The following is an 18,626-nucleotide window of genomic DNA, read 5'->3' as shown; positions in this document are numbered from 1 at the left end:
AGATGGCAGCTCTTTGTCCACATAACCTGACTATGTGAGCTTAATTATACGAGCTCGTACAAAAGCTGCTTCCACTCAGAGGCCTCAAGGCCTCAGCACTGCAGCGCAAGCCTAAGATGCAGACATTGGCAACAGCCACTGGCGGTCCTGGCCGCCATGCCACCAGGGGCAGGAAAAACAAATGCCGCTCCCTCACCTGGAAGTAATCCCAGTGACATCATTACGTCACCACAATTACTTCCCAAACCGTGCCACGAATGTCTATGAGCTCATAGCCGTTCTCGGCACGGTTCCCTGCCATTGTGGACCTGTTCCTTCTTCCCCCCCTTCCCTTTTCTGAAAGGCCCACCCAGCCTCCTCCTGTTAAAATTGGGGAAGGGGGGACAGTCCTGAGGAGGAGGGCAGACTCCTTCTCCTATTTAAAGATGAGGAGGCTGGATGACCTTTCAGAACAGCTCAGAGTGGCCACACAATTGCCACCTCAGAGCCTTTCCCAGCCACCCGCCTGCCCTCCTTCCTCCGCTTTAAAAAAATAGCCGAGGGGGAGTGGCATGGAAAGGCTCCAAGGGTGGCTGTAATTTCAGTCATCCTCAGAGCTTTTTCGCTCCGCTCTGAGGGACACCCACCCTCCTCCACTATTTTTTTTAAGCAGAAGAAGGCAGGCAGCAGCACTGGCAATGGGGGGCATGCAACTGGGCAGGGGAAACGATTTTGCCACCCCTCCCTCATGGTGCCCTGGGGCTTTTGTCCCCCTACCCCCCTTAGTATCGCACTGGCAACAGCATTTACAGTTGTGCAAATCACAGAAGGTACCAGCGCACAGCAACCCTGGCTCTCCATTTCTCTTGGATGCCTCCTCTCCTCCCTTTCTGCTCATTTTTGGCAGAAATTGCCTATTCATTACTCCTACAGTGTGGTGATGGTCCAGTGGGACCACTACACCTTTCCTGCAAAGCTGGGGGGAAGAAGGAGAGCACACAGTTTGTTCAACTGGCCTTTACACATTGTTTCAGGTGACTGTGGCAAACACAGCACCTGATATACAGTCCCAGAAGGGGCAGTTGCGCCACAGGAAGAGAAAACAAAAAAGGAGTGTGCCCAATTACCAAGGTACTTTTTGGCACAGCTGCATCAGCACTGGTGGTGGGGGATAGGGTTGGGCTGAAATTGACCCATTGCTGTGTCCTCTGCCTCATTGCCTGTCAAATGATGTCTATGCAAGCACTCCGTTGTGGATTTATGAAAACTCCAGAGATCAAACACAATTCTCCAATCCAAGGTCACTACTGTCATCTAACTGGTATCCCCTGTTCCCCATTTCCATGGCAGCACAATTAAATAAAAGATTAGAGGAGCTGCTCTGGACTATAGAGTGTGTGGGCAGCACTCAGTGTTGTACCTGATTGAAAGAGAAAACTAATCTGTATAAATGAGTTTCAAGTATGTATTATTTATGCAGCAGAACAGAGAACTCCTCCAGAGTCTTTTTGGTCTTTCATGTAAATATGTAAAAAGAACATGTGCTGGGAATAACAAATTACTTTCAACATTATTTTTCCAACTATTGGCCAGATGGAAACTGATTTTTTTTTATGTTACCTTTTTGGATAATTAGATCAAGGGACTTTTTTCACTCTTAACTATCCTAACTCACACATACTGGAGGCTGATTTCTTGCTGACATGTAAAAAATTATAAACAGTGAAACTAGTTTCTTTGATTTTCTGCTAATGTACAGACTTTTTCAAATGCGAGGTAGAAATATTTAGACAGGCAAGAAGACTTCCTGTCTCAAGTCTGAAACTAAAATTTAAGGCAATGCAGCATACAGCAACACAACACATTTCTGTCTACAGTATCATTTACATAAGGATGAGTAGCCAGCATTCATCCTTAGGAGTAGTGGGGCTGTTGGATCTATATATATGGGGGGCAAGTACGGGCCTCTCACTGTAGGTAATGGCTGTTGCACTGCAGTGCACACAAACCTGGCAAAGGGCCAGTAGGGCTGGAGAGAAAACCAGGCTCAATTCAGCCCTGTAGGGACTCAGAAACCCCACACTCACCCATTTTCATAGGAAGATAAAGTCCAAATTAATCTTACGAAAATGAATAATAAATACACAATTCATTATCACAGATAAGGGAGCCCTTCTACCCTCTCATAATACCATAGCCCAGGTTTTGGAAGAATTGAAGCAAAGGACAATTCTAATATCCAAGATTAACAGATACAAATGCAGAAGCCAGCTACCTAAACAACATTTTCAATTTCAAACCCATCAAAGACAATTCTAGAAATCAGAGCAGTGGTTCCCAACCTGGGGGGGTTACGAAGCACCCGGGCAGACCAAACAAAGAAGAAAACATTGCTTTCTGGAAAGACCTTTGGGAAGATTCAAAAGAATATTATGAAAAAGCTAACTGGTGTAAACATGTGGAAATGAAATTGAAAAGAAAACAAAAGATTTAGTAATAGCACTAAAAAGTTTGCAGAAACAAAGCAGGTGAAGATTTGGACAGCTCCTAGAAGAGATGATGTTCATTGGTAGTGGCCAAAGAACTTAAAAAACCTTCATCCCCACCTGGTACAAAAACTCAGTGAAATACTTCAAAATCTAGCAGTTGAAGATTGGTTAGCAATTGGCAAGACATTTTTGATTTTGAAGAACAAAGGAAAAGGAACTGTGTGCCAAGCAACTTCCACTCAATAACCTGACTACCAACAGCTTTCAAACTATTTACAAGAATTATTACTGATTCAATTCAAGAATATTTGCAACTCAATGCCATCTTTCCACCTGATATAACAGAATCTACCACAAATCATGTGGAACAGTATTTCTCAAACTGTGGGTTGGGAGCCCATTTCAGATGGGTCCCCTTTCACTTCAAAATTTTATTTTTAATGTATTATACTTGATGCTCCCATGGTATGTGACTGCATTTGGGGAAATGTTACACATCTGTACTTTTAACAAACTACTATGTATATGCTTTTAAAAATGACAGTCAATCGGACTTATTCCTGGGTAAGTATAGATAGGATTGCAGCCTAGGATTGTTAAAAGTTTTCCTGCTTGGTCATGTCATTTCAAGTCATGACATCACTTCCAGTGTGTCCAGACAGATTCTTATTCTAAAAAGTGGGTCCCGGCGCTAAAAGTTTTAGAATCACTGATGTAGAACAACAGACCAGCTTCTAATCAATAAGCGGGTCCGACAAAATTGTAAATGGCAGATAACCAATTTAAATGTTGCTTGGATTGATTACAAAAATGCTTTTGAATCACTCCTCATGCTCAGATTTTGAAAAGTTTAGAAATGATTGGCATTAGTGAAAACATAGCATTCATTAAGGCTGCAATGAGCAGATGGAATACCAGACTGATGGCGAATGGAGAAGAAATTGGAAAAGTCCAGATCAAGAGAGGAATTTTTTAAGGAGCTTCAGTAATCACTACTTTTTGTCATTGCACTAAAACCATTGACCATAATACTCATATTAAACAAACAACACAAGCCTTGGATGCTGACTCTCAAAAACATGCCCAAGAATTTCACTTTTCCAATACAAGGACAGTTTGAAGATAAATGGAAAGTCATTATCAGAGATAATTCTTCATTAAATACATTTTGAATATTCAGTCATGACATTGCCCTGAAATTTGGTCTTGATATATGTACTATACTAACATTGATCAGAGTTAAGATCATTCAAAAAGGAGAAAGCAAGATGCCAAGAAATAATAATGTTAAATGTTGGTAACACCATTAGAGCAATTAATACTTGAGCTGTCCTAGTTCTACATTATACTGCTGGCATTATTGATTGGAACAGGCAGAATTGGACTGAAAAACTCAGAAGATTGTGACACTGCGTCACTCCTTATACTCTGGAAGTGATATTGACAGATTTTACCTGTCAAGAAAGTGATGTGGAGGGAGTCTTTTACAACCTTAACAAACAGTTGAGAGAGAAAAACAAGCACTGAATGATTACATCAAGAAGAGCAAAGAAAGACAATTAGTCAAAATATGTAAAGGTAACCTATTGACAGTGACAGAAAGTGGACTACAAAAAGGCCAAGATTCAAACATGCCTAAAAAACAGGAAAGGAAAACAACTTTGTGGCCAGTATTTGAAAGACATCCATAATAAAACTGATAAAGAAAACACCTGGAAATGGCTGCAGAATGAAGAAAGAAATGGAAGGTCTCATACTAGGTGCACAGAAACAGGCACTTGCAACAAATAATATCAAAGCAAGGACTCAGAAGCCCAGTGACAACAGCAAATGTCAACTTTGTAAGATGAAAGACAGAATAGTCAAACCGTTGGGCCAGTGCCTGAAGCAAGATTGCCCAAATTGACTATAAAGAATGTCATGACAGATTGTGGCTATGGTTCACTGGAATCTTTGCAAACAACACAAATTATCTTCATACCAAAATTCATGGGACCATAAACCTGATGGGCAGATCAATCCTAACTGGTACTTAAGCTGGGACAGGTCCTCTGAGCTCACTTCCAGGTGTCCTGAATGTGCCATAAAGCACTTCATGCCACCTCAGGAGTCAACAGGGCTAGTGCAGAGGTCCATGCCAGCTCCTGGAGGCCGGTTCCAGACCCTGTGCCTGTAAATTTGTGCTGGTTGAGGCAGGCCAGCACAAGGAATGGGGGAGGGTAGTGGAAGGGTGAGACGAAGGCAGGGAGGGGCATTTTGGGGTAAGGGAAGGGAAGCCCGAGCAGCAGATCAGGCCCAGGAGGAAGGTGGGACCCTCAGGGGTGACTGGGTCATGACAGGGATTAAGGAAAAAAATATTCCCTTTTCCTGAGTTGCCTTCTAGCAGCACCTACCTTATGCTGGATACAGTGCGGACAACATGGCCTGCCTGTCCCACTGCAAGTTAGGATTGCACCCAAAATCACTGAGAATGACCAAGCAAACATTCTTTGGGGCTTCAGGTTACAGACAATTAAATACACTAATAATTCTTTTTTAAAAAATCATATATTTTTGACATATATTTTCTATATATAAAAACAGAAGAGTTTTGAATGTAGCTCGTAACCCATTGCTTCTTACACTGTGGTCCTCAGTCCATGCCCGCCCACCAACCATTGTCTGTTGACAGTGTTCCACAGAACTCCACAGTTCCACAGAAGAACTCCTGTCTGCTGGGAGAGCTCATCTGGGTTCAGTTCCTCTGTTTTGCTCATACAAAGATACAGGGCAAAGGGACTTCTTTACCCAGCCAATAGGAAGTGAGCTGTGGCTGGTGGAAATCAAAGTGGGGGAGGATTAAAGGAGTGGGCAGAGAAAGCCAGGGAGTGGAGCAGAAGGAAGAGGAGGGAAGAGAACAGTGTGGGGAAGATCAAAGAAAGTCAGTGGAGGATGTTTTGAAAGAGTGGGGAGCAAGAACAACAGGGGAGAAGAGAGAAAGGAAAGATCTGGCACAGACAATAGAGGAATACAGAAACAGGTTCAACAGGGGAGGAGAAAGTCAGAGGCATACAAATTGGGAAGGGAAAAATGGGGAGGAAAGCCAAGGCTCAAGAAAGAACATAAGTGTTCTGTGGGATGACAAGTTGCACCTGCTGCAATTCTCTCTTCTATACACTTGTTAAAGGTCCAGCATCCCTAAAGTTGAAAGTTTGAGCACCCCTGTCTTAAATGCTGCCTTAAATTAGGAGGCTGCACTGATCATGGGTTTCTTTGAGATTCAATAACTGCTGGAGGGTCAGTACTTAATTACTCAGAAAGCATGACAGGTGAGACTATAGTAGGCCACAGAATATCTACACCAAAACAAACAAATTCAGGTTTTTTTGGGGGGGTGGGGCGGGGAGTCTTATGATTTGGACCATCTAGTCACATCAAACAGAAAGTTTGCCAGTCGGCTTAACTGGCAGCAAATCCTGACCGGAAGGAGAAAGGTCACTCACAATGAATTCAGCCATCCTTCCAGCTCATTCATGGCGGGACTGCACTGTCACATCTCTTTGATTCTGTTTGTTCCCCAGCTATCCAGTTCTGCAGCATGTTGTTGTTTTGCTTTTGGGGTTTTTTTTTTTCTTTTTTTACCCTGGTTGTTTCTTCATCATCGATGCAGAATAGTGTGTCTGTGTCACAAACAGTTAAGCTTTAAAAATTCCTTACGGCTCCTCGGTTGAAATTTGCATTTGCTAGAGAGTATGAACTATTTTTGGGGCCGTGCATAAATGGAATACCTAATATAGAATTACATTATAATGAAATATGCAATAACACAAGGGCTCATAAAGTGCCTTTCATGTACTGCAGGCATCCAAAAGGCTTTAAATGCATAAAATATTATTACACTTGCTGCACAAATGACTGTATATTGGGCACATTTAATTAAAAGTCAAATTTGGATTTAAAAAATACATTCAAAGAAGCAGTTAATTTGCTATTGATATTTTGCCTTAGTGGGATTCAGTTGGCTAGAGGAATGAATAAAGATGTGAAAGGTCTGTAGGGCAGGCAGCCCTCATAACTGTGTGAGATAAAAGATATTCTTTGCTTCTCAGTGAATACTACATATTAATGACCCGTGAAAATGCAGATCAAGCAATCTGATTATTCCACAGGTTGTTCATCAGACTTAAAGGCATACCAGCTAAGATACAGATCTACTTTGCTTTCTCAGCTTCCCTTACCAGTGCCCTTGATACAGCTGTTTTTACAGTAACGTTTCTCAAATGCAGTCTCAGTAAATCTCAGTGGGGGGGAAAAAATCTCCTCCACTTCCCCTATCCTCCTGGGCCTGCTTCCCACTCAACTTCTAATGCCTATCCGTAAAGGGCATTTTTGAATGATAATTTCTAAGAACTGCACTCACTAACATGACATCTCAAAATCTCTCCCTTCATTCAGTTCCAGCTTGGATGTGCAATCAATGAAACTGATAATCATCACTGCTTCTGTTTTCCCTTTCAATACGCACACAGTTTTGCTTGGTTAGATACCAGTTGGCCATCTGGGCAACAGACCAGGATGCTTTACACCATTTTCATTCCAGCCTCTTCTCTCCATCTGTATTCCTAGTACAATATATTTTTTTTTCTTTCTTCAATTAGTCTTTCAAGAGTAGTGCTGTGGAGAAACAGTGTCAGAGCACATGAATGTGATCACACAGATACGCAAGGAAAAGCCTTTTCAGTGTAATTATACCTCTACGCAAGCCCTGAATCCCAGTGCTGTACTGCACATCAGAAAGTGAAGAGTTCTGTAAGGCTGTGTGCTATTTCTGGCCAACATATGATCAAGCTACTCTTAGAAAGGGCAAATCTGAGGGAAAACGGCCCCAGGCAGAATTGTCATCGCTGACCTTCTTATAGTCTGTGCAGAGCATTGGTTTCAGACTGTTACTGCCGTGAAATGTGTCTGTGATCAGGGGCAGCCATTTGTTGTTCTACTCCAACCATGTGGATGCGTCTTTGGTTGTTCCTTATCTGATGATTTGCTCAACAGACTGGAGGGGCCAATCCTATCCAACTTGGATGTAACCCCTATGCAGCCACAATGCAACCCCAAGGTAAGAGAATAAATGTTCCCCTTCCTCGAGAAGGCTTCTGTGACTGCCCCCCCCCACTGCAGGATGCAGCACAGGCTCCATTGGCATAGCTGCACCAGCACTGGAAAATTGGATAGGATTGGGCCCCGAGACCGTCACAATGTTTCCCTATTGGGCAGGTTGCTGCATTGTCACATTTGAGCAATGCCATCAACACAGAAAAGAAGGAAATTGTGCCAAGTGTGTACTCTGATTTAAATAAGAAATTGGTTGTCCATGTGGGGCAGAAGTGCGCTTGGGAAAGTAGTCATCACTAATCCATAATCTACATGTGGCTTTTCATGAAAGGAAGCACAGTTGTATGGAAGAGGGATCCCAATTAGGACCATTTTGGAAAAACAGGGTAAAAGCCCTTCCCCATCCTGAGGCCCCAATCTGAATCAGGGCTTCCACACAGTCTTTTTATATTAGAAAAGTCAAACACTCAGGCCCCAAACATATAAGAGGTACATCAACCTGTTTGGCCCCATTTGATACACTTTAGTGTTTAATTAAGAATCATTTAGGCATTACAAGCTTTCTGAAAAACCTAGAGCAAAATCTCAGACCAATATAATACAAAACAATAAACACATCTTATGTCAGCTTACCTTCTGGGTCTAGCTCAGTTCTGAGTCCTTGAGATGATGATGTGACAACTACATCATCCAGAAGCAGTGTTTGTAGTGCTAAATCCAAAATTTCAAAACTACCCTAACACTGCTTGAGACCAGCAGTGCGGACATGAAGCATTCTACCATAAAGTACTATTGCTTCTGCTGAAAAATGTAGTGAGATAAAACATCCACAGCTGTGCTCACTCAGAGGTGCCCAGGGTATGAATTTTCTCCCAGATCACTGATCCCCCTTCCTTCCTCAAGACTGTGTTTACCCTGCTCTTCTTTCTCTTGGTCCTCTGCTTCCTTCAACCAGACCATCTACCAAGTCAGGTCACCATCTTCTCTCATTGCCTTCTTTTGTGATTGTACCTTAGACTCTGCCTCCTGATCTTTTTGCTCTCCAAGACCTAATCAGTTGGGGAGGATGGACAGGGGTCACAGTTCAGTGGTACAGCACTCAATTTGCATCTAGAGCAGTGATTTACAACCTTTTTTCATAACATGGCACACTGACAAGGCACTAACATGTTCAAGGCACACCATCAGTTTTCTGACAATTGACAAGGCACACCATGCTGCTGGTGGAGAGCTCATATCCCCCAGTGGCCCTACTAATAAATGATACCCCCCCCCAAAAAAAACTCCCATGGCACAACTGCAGACTATTCACAGCACACCAATGTGCCGCACACTGGTTGAAAAATTGCTGCTCTGGGGGGACCAAGGTTCAAGCCCCAGCATCTCCAGGTAGGGTGGGAAGAGATTCCTGCCCCAAACCCTGGCAAACAGCCACCCCGTCAGTGTCAACAATACTGAAGTAAATAGACCAATGACCTGCCCCAATATAAGACAGCTTGCAATGACCAGTATCATTCCTTGAGCCTAAGGCCCTACTTAGCAGCAAACTCTAGAACTCTGTTTCTAACCATAGTAATAGTAATGCTTCTGTTCCCATGGAAATGTGTCTGAATTGTGTTCATTATATTAAGAGCAATAGAAATTCTCTGGTATGATGGTGATGGGGATGGCTCATATTTCAAAGTACTGATTGCTTTATTTCTGTCTTTCATAATGGTAGTTCAATTAGATTGGAGTAACCTGGCTAGTATCTACTTTTACAGCTCCTTCACCCCAGGAGACCTTGTACAAGTTCTAGAAGTGCAAGGAAGGACAGAACACAACAACGTTGTGTAGATTAGACAGATATTAAGGAGATAAATCACATTTCACACCAGGGAGTGTCTGGGGGAAGACAAGAGAAGTTAATGATGATGCCATCAGAGGGGCCTTGATGATCTTCTCTATTCCCTTAAGAAATGTGCACTCATTAAAAATGATAGTTAGGTCACCATAGATAGATTACAGTAAAGGAAAACAAAAATCCCTGTCAGCTCCCATCTGGGTCTAATGTACGATCTTGTTACGCTGGTCCATATTTCAGTCATCCCGTGCTGTTTGACAATTATAATTAGCCCAGTATTTGTGTTTGTTTAATTATTCAGAAGCAAAATTCATTTTTGCCATCAGTAGGAATTGACTTCAGTAGGACTGGCAGAGTCAGACCCAGGACCATAAAAGAACTACCACACTCTGTTTAATTCTGAAAGTAAAACAAAATCTCAAATTTAAACACACATGCTGTATGTGCTTGTAAGTGACAAAATGGCCAGCAGAGGGTTGGAAAACAACCAATGAGTCTGAAAGGAATATAAGTAACCGGTCTTATCTTTTTCCCCCCTTTATCATCAATGACGAAAATGTCACAGAAAATCAGGTCATTGATCAATGTTGAAGACAATCTTCTAAGCTTGAAACAAATTGATATAATTTTCTCCAGAGGTTGCACATGTGACCTTCCTATATTCCTTGACACACCAGACAAAGCCACCCAAGACACTGGATTCTTTAGATTCTTTAGGTGGTTCCTAACCTGGGGAGTCATGAACCCCCCAAGGGCTACCAGAACCACTACATTCCCCCTTAAGGGAAGTGGCAACAAGCAGGAATGGCAGTGATGGCCACAATAGCACTTCCAGGGTTGCACCACCGCAGAGAAAAAAGGGGGCTTTTTCACATACCTGGGAGTCACGATGGCCCTCTGGAGGGTGTGGCCACCTCTGCAAGCCTTCCCACATTTCAGAATAGCTCCATGAAGCAATTGCAACCCACTTCTGGTTTTCATCTCTGAGTTGCCACACCTCATGCTTGCCGTCCACATTATTAGTGGTTCCCTGTCCTTTGTGTAAAGGTTGGGAACCATTACTTTCTGTGCTTCTGGGTCACTGCAAAATCAAAAAGTACCAGTTCAGAAATTTTTACAAGCCAATCCATAATGTGATCATTGATTTAATTTTTGGTCTATTTCTTATCCCAGCTTTCCTCCAAGGGCCTTAGGATAATTCTTCCCATCCCCATTTCCAACAACTCCAGAAAGCAGGTTTAGGACAAGAGATAGTGACCGGTCAAAGGTTACTCTGTGAGCTTCATGGCTGGGTGACGGTTTGAATCTAGTTCTCCCCACTCCTAGCCCAATGCACTAACTACTACACTACACTGGAGCCTGTGTGAAAGTATTGAATTCAGGAGGATTGGCTTGTTAGCCAAAACGATCATTCCACAGGGAGTTAGAAAGTAGACCACTTCATGTGTTTTCAATCCTGAGTTTTAAATTTTCCAAAGAGGTGGCAATGTTTCACAATTTCTTAGGCTGCAAACATATTTGCTTACATGAGAGCAGATTTCATTTTATTCATTGGGACTTATTTCTGAGCAGACATATAGGTTACTCACCAAGAATAGGATTATTCTAATAAGTTAGTCCAGTGATTCCAACAAGAAAGATAATTTTGACTGTTTCATAAAGTAGAAACAAGCCAGAAGATTAGGTGGTCTCCCCAGCAATGAGTTGTACATGCTAATGTTAGCCAACTGCTCTACACCTCTTAAAATCCCTTAGTGGTACCAGAGTGGCCTTCCAGCATCACCTGACTTCCTGTCCTGTTCCATGTGGGGAGGGGGGACCTTCATTGCAGCACATCCTTAGAACTGTAAAGCTGATTGCAAAGGATGCTGGTAACCAATGCATCTGTTTTTATCCACTGTGCCCAGAATATATGGGTAATAAAAATGGCCACCACAAGGAGGCAGCTTCATATGGGAGACCATGGTACTTTGGGGGCAGTTGGAATTGCCTGTAGTTCCTTTCTCTGACATGCAGGTCTGATGATAAACAGGGAACCAGAAGTGATTCATAGAGCTCTTGGTTCCTGAAATACGTGAAAAGCACTACCTGAGCTAAAGCTCAGTTTTTACTAAGTTACAGCTGAGTTGTATTTGCCAAAGACAGAGCCAGTTCTTACGGTCTCATATAGACACTCTCAGCACAGGGAAAGCTGAAGGCTGAGGTTCCTGTGGCAGCTGTTCATGGCTGTATATCAGCTGTGGTTTGTGACAAGGCAGATTAAGATATGTGCTTCAAGGGTTAACCAAACTGCTATTTGCTGGGAGCACTGCTGCCCAAACACCATTATAGCCACAGAGGTTTGGGAACCACTGGTCTAGATCCTTGGGAATCCCTTGGTCCCCTCCCCTTGACCTTCCTACTCAAGCACCAACTCAGGGATCCTGCCTCAGTTGTGCTTCTAGAACATTCCTTCAACAGTTTGGGGTGGGAATAAACTGGATGCAATAGTGCATTTTGGATTGTTACAGACTGTGGCTAGCAAGGATGAAAGGATTATTAAAGTTAAAGGAAGCAATGGATTGTTGGCAGAGAGCTAGTGGAAGAAAAGAAGAAGCATGTTCTGTTGTGGAGAATGAAAATCTGAGCCTCAACTGTAACTATACATTTGTTTGTTTGTCCCATGTATGTCCCAATACTTCAGAAAGGCTTCAGGGCAGCAATGCCACTGTAACTTCAGCCAATTTATAGGATCAGCATGATGAGATAATATGTATTATGGAAATACGCAGTGATTTTGTGACTGCTTCATAACAGAGTAATAAATCTCTTGTAATAATATTGGAAAGCAAATGTTTCTCCTTTCCTTGTCTCTTTTCATATGAACTTGTTAAATTGTATGCAGGAAGATAAGGCTCCAAATTAAGTCATTTGAATTTTTGCCTTTTACTGCGAAGCTGCAGTTTATTCAAATGTAATCCTGAGCTCAGTATTATTGTAGGCAAGTGATAACGTTTTTCCACCTTTAATTTTTACAATATTGAAGGGGATTATCAATAAGATTCATATAAGAAACTCAGAATTAAATCTGTAGGTTGACGCTACTTTTATTACCTCTCAGTCTTTTCCAGAACAGGATATTGCTTTTTCTTGAGATGGCTACTTCTTTTACTATAACTTTAAATGTCGGGCCACACTAGAAAAAAAAAATTAACATGAGAAACAAGAGAGAGATGGAAACCAAATACATAACAATTTGGTTATAAACTGTTTCAGTATTGTTCATATGTGTTACCTCCAGACAAAAAGTCTAATTAAGTTAACTTACTATTATTTACTATTTAAATTTAAATTAAATTTAAAATAATTTACTATTATTTACTATTAACTTTTGTAATAGTAAAGGATATACTGTAAGGGTTGTAAGGATATACTCTCCCTATTTAAATAGGGACAATTCCTGGTTAGATAGGGACAGTCCCTATTTACTGGTACCTGTCCCTGGCAAAGTGCTTGGGATATTCACAGATTACACTCTATGCACAATTGGGTTTGTATGGATCAGTTCTCAGACCCCCTGCCCCTCCCCCCCCACAGATACCAAACTTGCAGATATACAAATCCACAGGTTGGTCTAGTATTACCCCTGGATGTGACCAGAGATGTTCTCTGGTCACCGTATGGTGGTGTTGAGGCACGCAGAGCCTCAGAAAGGCCTCCGATGTGCTCAGAAGGCCCTGAAATAAAATAACCAGAAATGCCTGTTTAGCACCTCTTGAGGCATTTCTTAAAAGCCTCTGCAAACCTCAGAAAGTCCACCAGAGGTGCCCAAAAGGCACTTGCAGATTCATAAAACCTTTCTATCTCCTCTAGAGGCCTTTCTGTGTGACCTCTGCAGGCCTCAGAAAGGCTCCCAGATGTGACTGGAGAATATCTTCAGTCACATCTGGGAGCTCAGGTCCAGGCTCCACCGCAAGTTTGGAACAGGAGAACTTGAAAATGTAGTATACACATGTATAGGTCATGCCATGTGTGCATGGAATTCTACTTGTCAGTAACTGTGAACACAGGTCACACATATAGTGAGTATAATGTCAATAGGGCTCATGTCCCCATTTTGTTCCCACTTTGCTTTTGGCACCAATTTTGGTTATTGCTTTTAACAATGTTAGTGTGTGCATTAGGGTTCTTCAGGTTTCAGTCTTACCCTGTGAGGACTCAAGACGTTAAGGCCCAAATCCTAACCCACTTTCCAGCACTGGCATAGCTGTGCCAATGCGACATGTGCTGCATCCTACAGTTGTGGGGCACTCACAGAGGCTTCCTCAAAGTTAGGGAATGTTTGTTTCCTTACCTAAGAGCTGCATTGCCCTTATGTCGATGCTGGAAAGTAGGTTAGGATTGTGCCCAAAATCTCCAAATGAGAGGCATGCACATCCTGATTCCAGCTTGTGGATGCAAATGCATACAGTTACATTAAATGCCCTATTGACTTTATATTCTGTATGTGAGCCATCTGCATTCATAGTTACTGACCCAGGTGATTGCATATGAATAGAAACATGGAGGTAACTCACAGCCCAATCCACCGTAACTCCCCACGCAACAATACTGTGGCACCAATGCAGTGCCCACTGTATCCTGCAGAAGAGTTTTGGCTTCGGGCGGCCTTGTCTCATAAGCCACTACCAGACCAGTTGCACCTGTACCAGCAATATCACTGGCACAAGTCCACAGCAACTGTTACCCTGCACATGCCTGATCTTGTCTGATCTCGGAAGCTAAGCAGGGTCAGGCCTGGGTAGTACTTGGATGGGAGACCGCCTGGGAATACTGGATGCTGTAGGCTTATACCATAGTCTTTCGAGACTGAAGGTTGCCAACCTGGAAGTCCACATTGTCCTGTGAAGGTAGATCAGGCCCAGGAAGGGGAGTAAGGATTTGGTGGGCACTGCTTCTGCCAAACCCATGTCCTTTGCAGACCCAATCCACCCTTCTCCACCTCATCTCCTCCCATTCCACCCAAATCCACCTCATTCAGTCCCTCCCCTCCTCCATCCTAGTTCCTGCGGGGTCTTACCTGAGGTGGCAGGTGTCTGTTGTCCTTTGTCATGGGGATCCAGCTGCTCACCACTTGCAGCAGCAGCTAGGCTTTACTCTCCACCATTGTCTTGTTTGTGACTGCCAGAAATCATGGTTTACCGGCAGAATGTGAATTCCACCAGCATACCACAGGCTTAGAATTGGGCCCTCAAATAGTGCCTTGGTGTGAGAGTAGGTATGACAAATTTACATTTGTGAAACATTACCAGAATATGGTTATATTCTGGAGAATGTTGACCCCACACAAAAAATCGAGGTAGTATACTCTGAGCTGTCAGTAAAATTGCATATCCACCAGTTTGTTAAAATCTGAAAGGCACTCATTAAATCTACAATCCTTTGCACACTTACCAGGGAGAGTAAGTTCCACTGAATTCAATGGGACTTACTTCCAAGTAGACATGTCTATAATTGTGCTATAAACCTGACTCAGAAGAAATTTTTTTCTGAACCAGCAGCAAAAGGTGCTACCATTCATTCATTCATTCATTCATCCAACCAACCATTTTAATTTTACAGAAGTGACTTTTTCCTTTCATCCTAAGAGTTGTTCAGTTTTTTCTCTTTGTACATTTACAGAATGTGATGATACACAGTTCCACCCAGTCTATGCCACATCTCCCAGGACGTGTCATATTCCTCACTTGTGTTTGTCATCAGCATGGCTGTTTATTGCTTGTGGTGTCAGGCTGTATGTTTCCGTCATTGGAGATGACAAATTGAGAATCCTATGTGCCTGTTTTGCAATACACAAAAGAGCAGCTGTTGATGTTTCAGAAAATGTTCCTGCTAATGATACAAATATTCCCTTTTCTCCAGTTGATAACATTATGGTCTATATTTTATTAAACATGATTGACAGTTTCATCAGCCCATGAAGACCTGCTTCTATTTTGATACAAATGCTGGCACTTCCCAGGGTAATGACTAACATAATAATATGAACAATGAATGAAAGCAGTAGTGTTGTGGGGCCAGCTGGCACTCAGGGTGGGGTGATGTGTTGATGCCACCATGTCACCCTGGAAGGGCTCCGATTTGGAGTGAAATGAACCCAGGGGTGAGCAGGAGGGACCTTCAGCGCTTTATTCACCACTCCAAGTACTCAGGTGGCAAGCACTGCACCTCCCCCCCCCCACACACACAGAGCCCAGAAAACATCCAGAGTACCATGGAGGGCAGCTCACCTCAGCCACCCTGCCCATACTGCATTACTGAATACATGGTTGGCAACCTTCAGTCTCGAAAGACTATGGTATAAGCCTACAGCACCCAGTATTCCCAAGCGGTCTCCCATCCAAGTACTAACCAGGCCTGACCCTGCTTAGCTTCCAAGATCAGATGAGATCAGGCATGTGCAGGGTAACTGTTGCTGCAGACTACTGAATACAAGTTGTGGCAATTCTTACCAATACTTGTGTACTAACCAGGAAATGGACTCTGGAGCCTCACATAGTAGTTTTTGCCTTTAAACAACTTTGCAAGCATTGATCTTAATGTTGTTATTATTATTTTAGTGTAGTAATTAAGGCTCAGGGTGACATTTTTACAAAGGTAATTGCTTTGAATATTAGTATGTTCTTCCCCTCTGAATAATTGATTTCATTTTTTCATCCAGTTATTAAAATTCATTTATCATTCACTAAGCAAGTAAATTAAAAAGAAACCCCAAACAAGACAAAATTACTAATGCCAGCCAGTCACAAGCCTTTTCCCCCCACCCACTCAGTCTAGCCGTTACTTAATAAAAGCTCCTCAGGGACGACTCAGGTTGCTGTGGAATGAAGACTATGAGCAGAGCTGTGGAAAAACCTGTTCATTCACAATGGAGCTGAGTTACACAAAGTGTTTTACAGACACTGTATGTATGCATTATTATACAGTGGGCCCTCATCTGTGGATTTGAGCATCCATGGATGCCATGTCTGCGCCACAGTGGACCTCAGAGGACCTCCTGGATACGACCAAAAGTCATTTACGGTTCATGCCAGTGGCTTCCAGTCATGTCCAGGAGTTGTTCTGAGGAACTGGATAATGAGGGCCCACTGTATAATAAGATTCTGTATCCCTTACACTGGTCACGGTAAACCACAAATATGTCTTCAGTGGTTCTGTTCTCCAATGTGGACTATTTCTCAGTCAGAATGACTGAGAATCTGAACACTCAAATGAGCCTTATGCTTTGCCTGGATCCATGCCACAGTTCAACTGGAGGGCTGTCGATTGCCTTCAATGGCAATAGGTTTCTGTCAGTAAGGCACTGTCATTGCTGCTTGTATTTGCAAGGTAGTCCAGTAGCATCTGGTCATTTCAATTAAATACAGTTATTTCTCTGCTCCAAGTTCTTTGGGTGTGTACAGCACAGGTGCCTGGTGTTCAGCGCCTTGTTCCTTCAAATAGGCTTTTACTTCCCTCCCTGTGTATTCTCTGCCATTGACTGTGTGAAGTGTGTGCAGCTTCCTCTGGAACACGTTGCTGACGGCTGTACATACTTTCAAAGTTTGCCACAAACCTTTCTGTTTCAGAAGGTAGTTGATGGTGTACCTGAAGTAATCGTCAATTAAAGTCAGCAGGTATCTGTCCTAGCAGGTATCTGTGGGGTGAGAGTCTTCATTTGTTCACATATGTTGCTGTGGCTGACATTCAAATGTTGAGCAGTCTTGTTCTGTGGAAGTGGTCTAAGCATGGCTTTCGCCTTTATGCAACATGTGCATCTCATGGTTGTGTGACGCGACAGGTTCAGGTCATCAGTCAGGTTCAGCTTTACAAGCTCTTTTATAGCCTCTGGGTGCCTGTGCCTTGGGCATCTGTGCCACAAGTGGGTGCACATCTTGTGTTGAGCTTGACTGCTGAGTCTAGTTCGTTCCCTCTGGGGAATAAGGTGATCTAGAGGTCACCTCAGTTCTTCTGGGTATAATTTCTGTCCCCTTCTTACTGCCCAATCCTCTCTAAATCCCAGCTACTGCTATATCCCATTTGTGACTTTTGACTGCTGAAGTTCTCCTTGGTGTAAGGAGACGCTTGTTCCCTTGTCCTGGGGTAAACCCCAGCAAACACTATGAGTCAACATGGACCTGCCCCGGATCAGTGGATGGCACAAATCCACATTGATCTGGGAAGGCAAATCAGGCCCAGGAAGGTGATCAGGATTCACTTTGCACCACTACTGCCAATTCCATCCCCTTCCTGAGTCTGATTTGTCCTCCTTCCAATTCCCCTCATCACCCTGTTAAATTGGCTCTGCACCATACATGTGATTCGCCCCTTGGGCTCGTTACCAAATTGTCATTTCTAAGCAGATTTTTTTTAATTAATTGTGGCTGTAATGGTAATATATCTAGAGAATGTGAAAAATGCTCCTGGGTATAATATCAAACAGCACTTAGAGAGAGAGAGAGAGAGAGAGAGAGAGAGAGAGAGAGAGTCAACACGTTTGAAAGTAAAAAGCAATGAAATCATTAATTAGCAGACCATTCTGAAAAGTCCTATATTGGTGGTGATTGCATCCAGGTGGAGTAAATGTGCTTTAGCTGTTCATTAACCATGGCTGACCTGTAAACACCAAGGGCTGTAAAACCCTGACGTGCCCTGAATTATTTTGCTACTGTGGAAAATAATTCTTCAAAACGATCCTAACTGGTCCAGTTTTGTTTTGTTTTTTGCGATGGTATGAAAATCACCCAGAACATTGTCAAGACGCACCTGTACACTGTCGTCATTATCTTGGACCTCATTACAGGTGTCATGTAATCACATCTACTTTTACTAGAGACGCTGTGAACTAATTATACTAGTGACATTCTGTCAGAAGCCTAGACAGGAGACCAACAGATTAAGCATTGCGAGTTTTGTTCCTGTCATAGCCACACAATTTCTTGTTTTCTTCAGAATAACTGCTATGTAACAGGGCACAGAACATGTATACTGCCTCAGACCTGTTTAGGAAGTCACATGGAAATGCCAACAGAGGATGTGCAAGTCCTTCCATTCTATAGGCAAGCCCACTACTGAGGATTATAATGACAGACATTTCACTAGTTCTACAATTACATTTTGTTTAGGGAACAATCTGCCAAATTCCGTTGGTTTCCATTGGAAGAGTTAAGCATGTGCTTCAATCTCTCCCAGTAACATCTTCTGCC

The 18,626-nt window shown here is 42.8% G+C and overlaps 1 protein-coding gene and 2 pseudogenes across 1 annotated transcript in view; 2 read left to right on the top strand and 1 right to left on the bottom strand.

Annotated features, from left to right (window-relative positions):
- The window catches only part of SLC9A9 (solute carrier family 9 member A9), a 294,081-nt gene that overhangs the window by 241,476 nt on the left and 33,979 nt on the right, over positions 1-18,626 (top strand). The window lies entirely within an intron of this gene.
- On the top strand, positions 14,111-14,230 carry LOC136646162 (5S ribosomal RNA; annotated as a pseudogene).
- LOC136646816 (5S ribosomal RNA) lies at positions 15,745-15,864 on the bottom strand (annotated as a pseudogene).

Source organism: Tiliqua scincoides, chromosome 3 (genome assembly GCF_035046505.1).
Source record: "Tiliqua scincoides isolate rTilSci1 chromosome 3, rTilSci1.hap2, whole genome shotgun sequence".
Classification (NCBI taxonomy): domain Eukaryota; kingdom Metazoa; phylum Chordata; class Lepidosauria; order Squamata; family Scincidae; genus Tiliqua; species Tiliqua scincoides.
The sequence above is the reverse complement of the archived record's forward strand: the minus strand, read 5'-3'. Positions and strand labels throughout refer to the sequence as shown.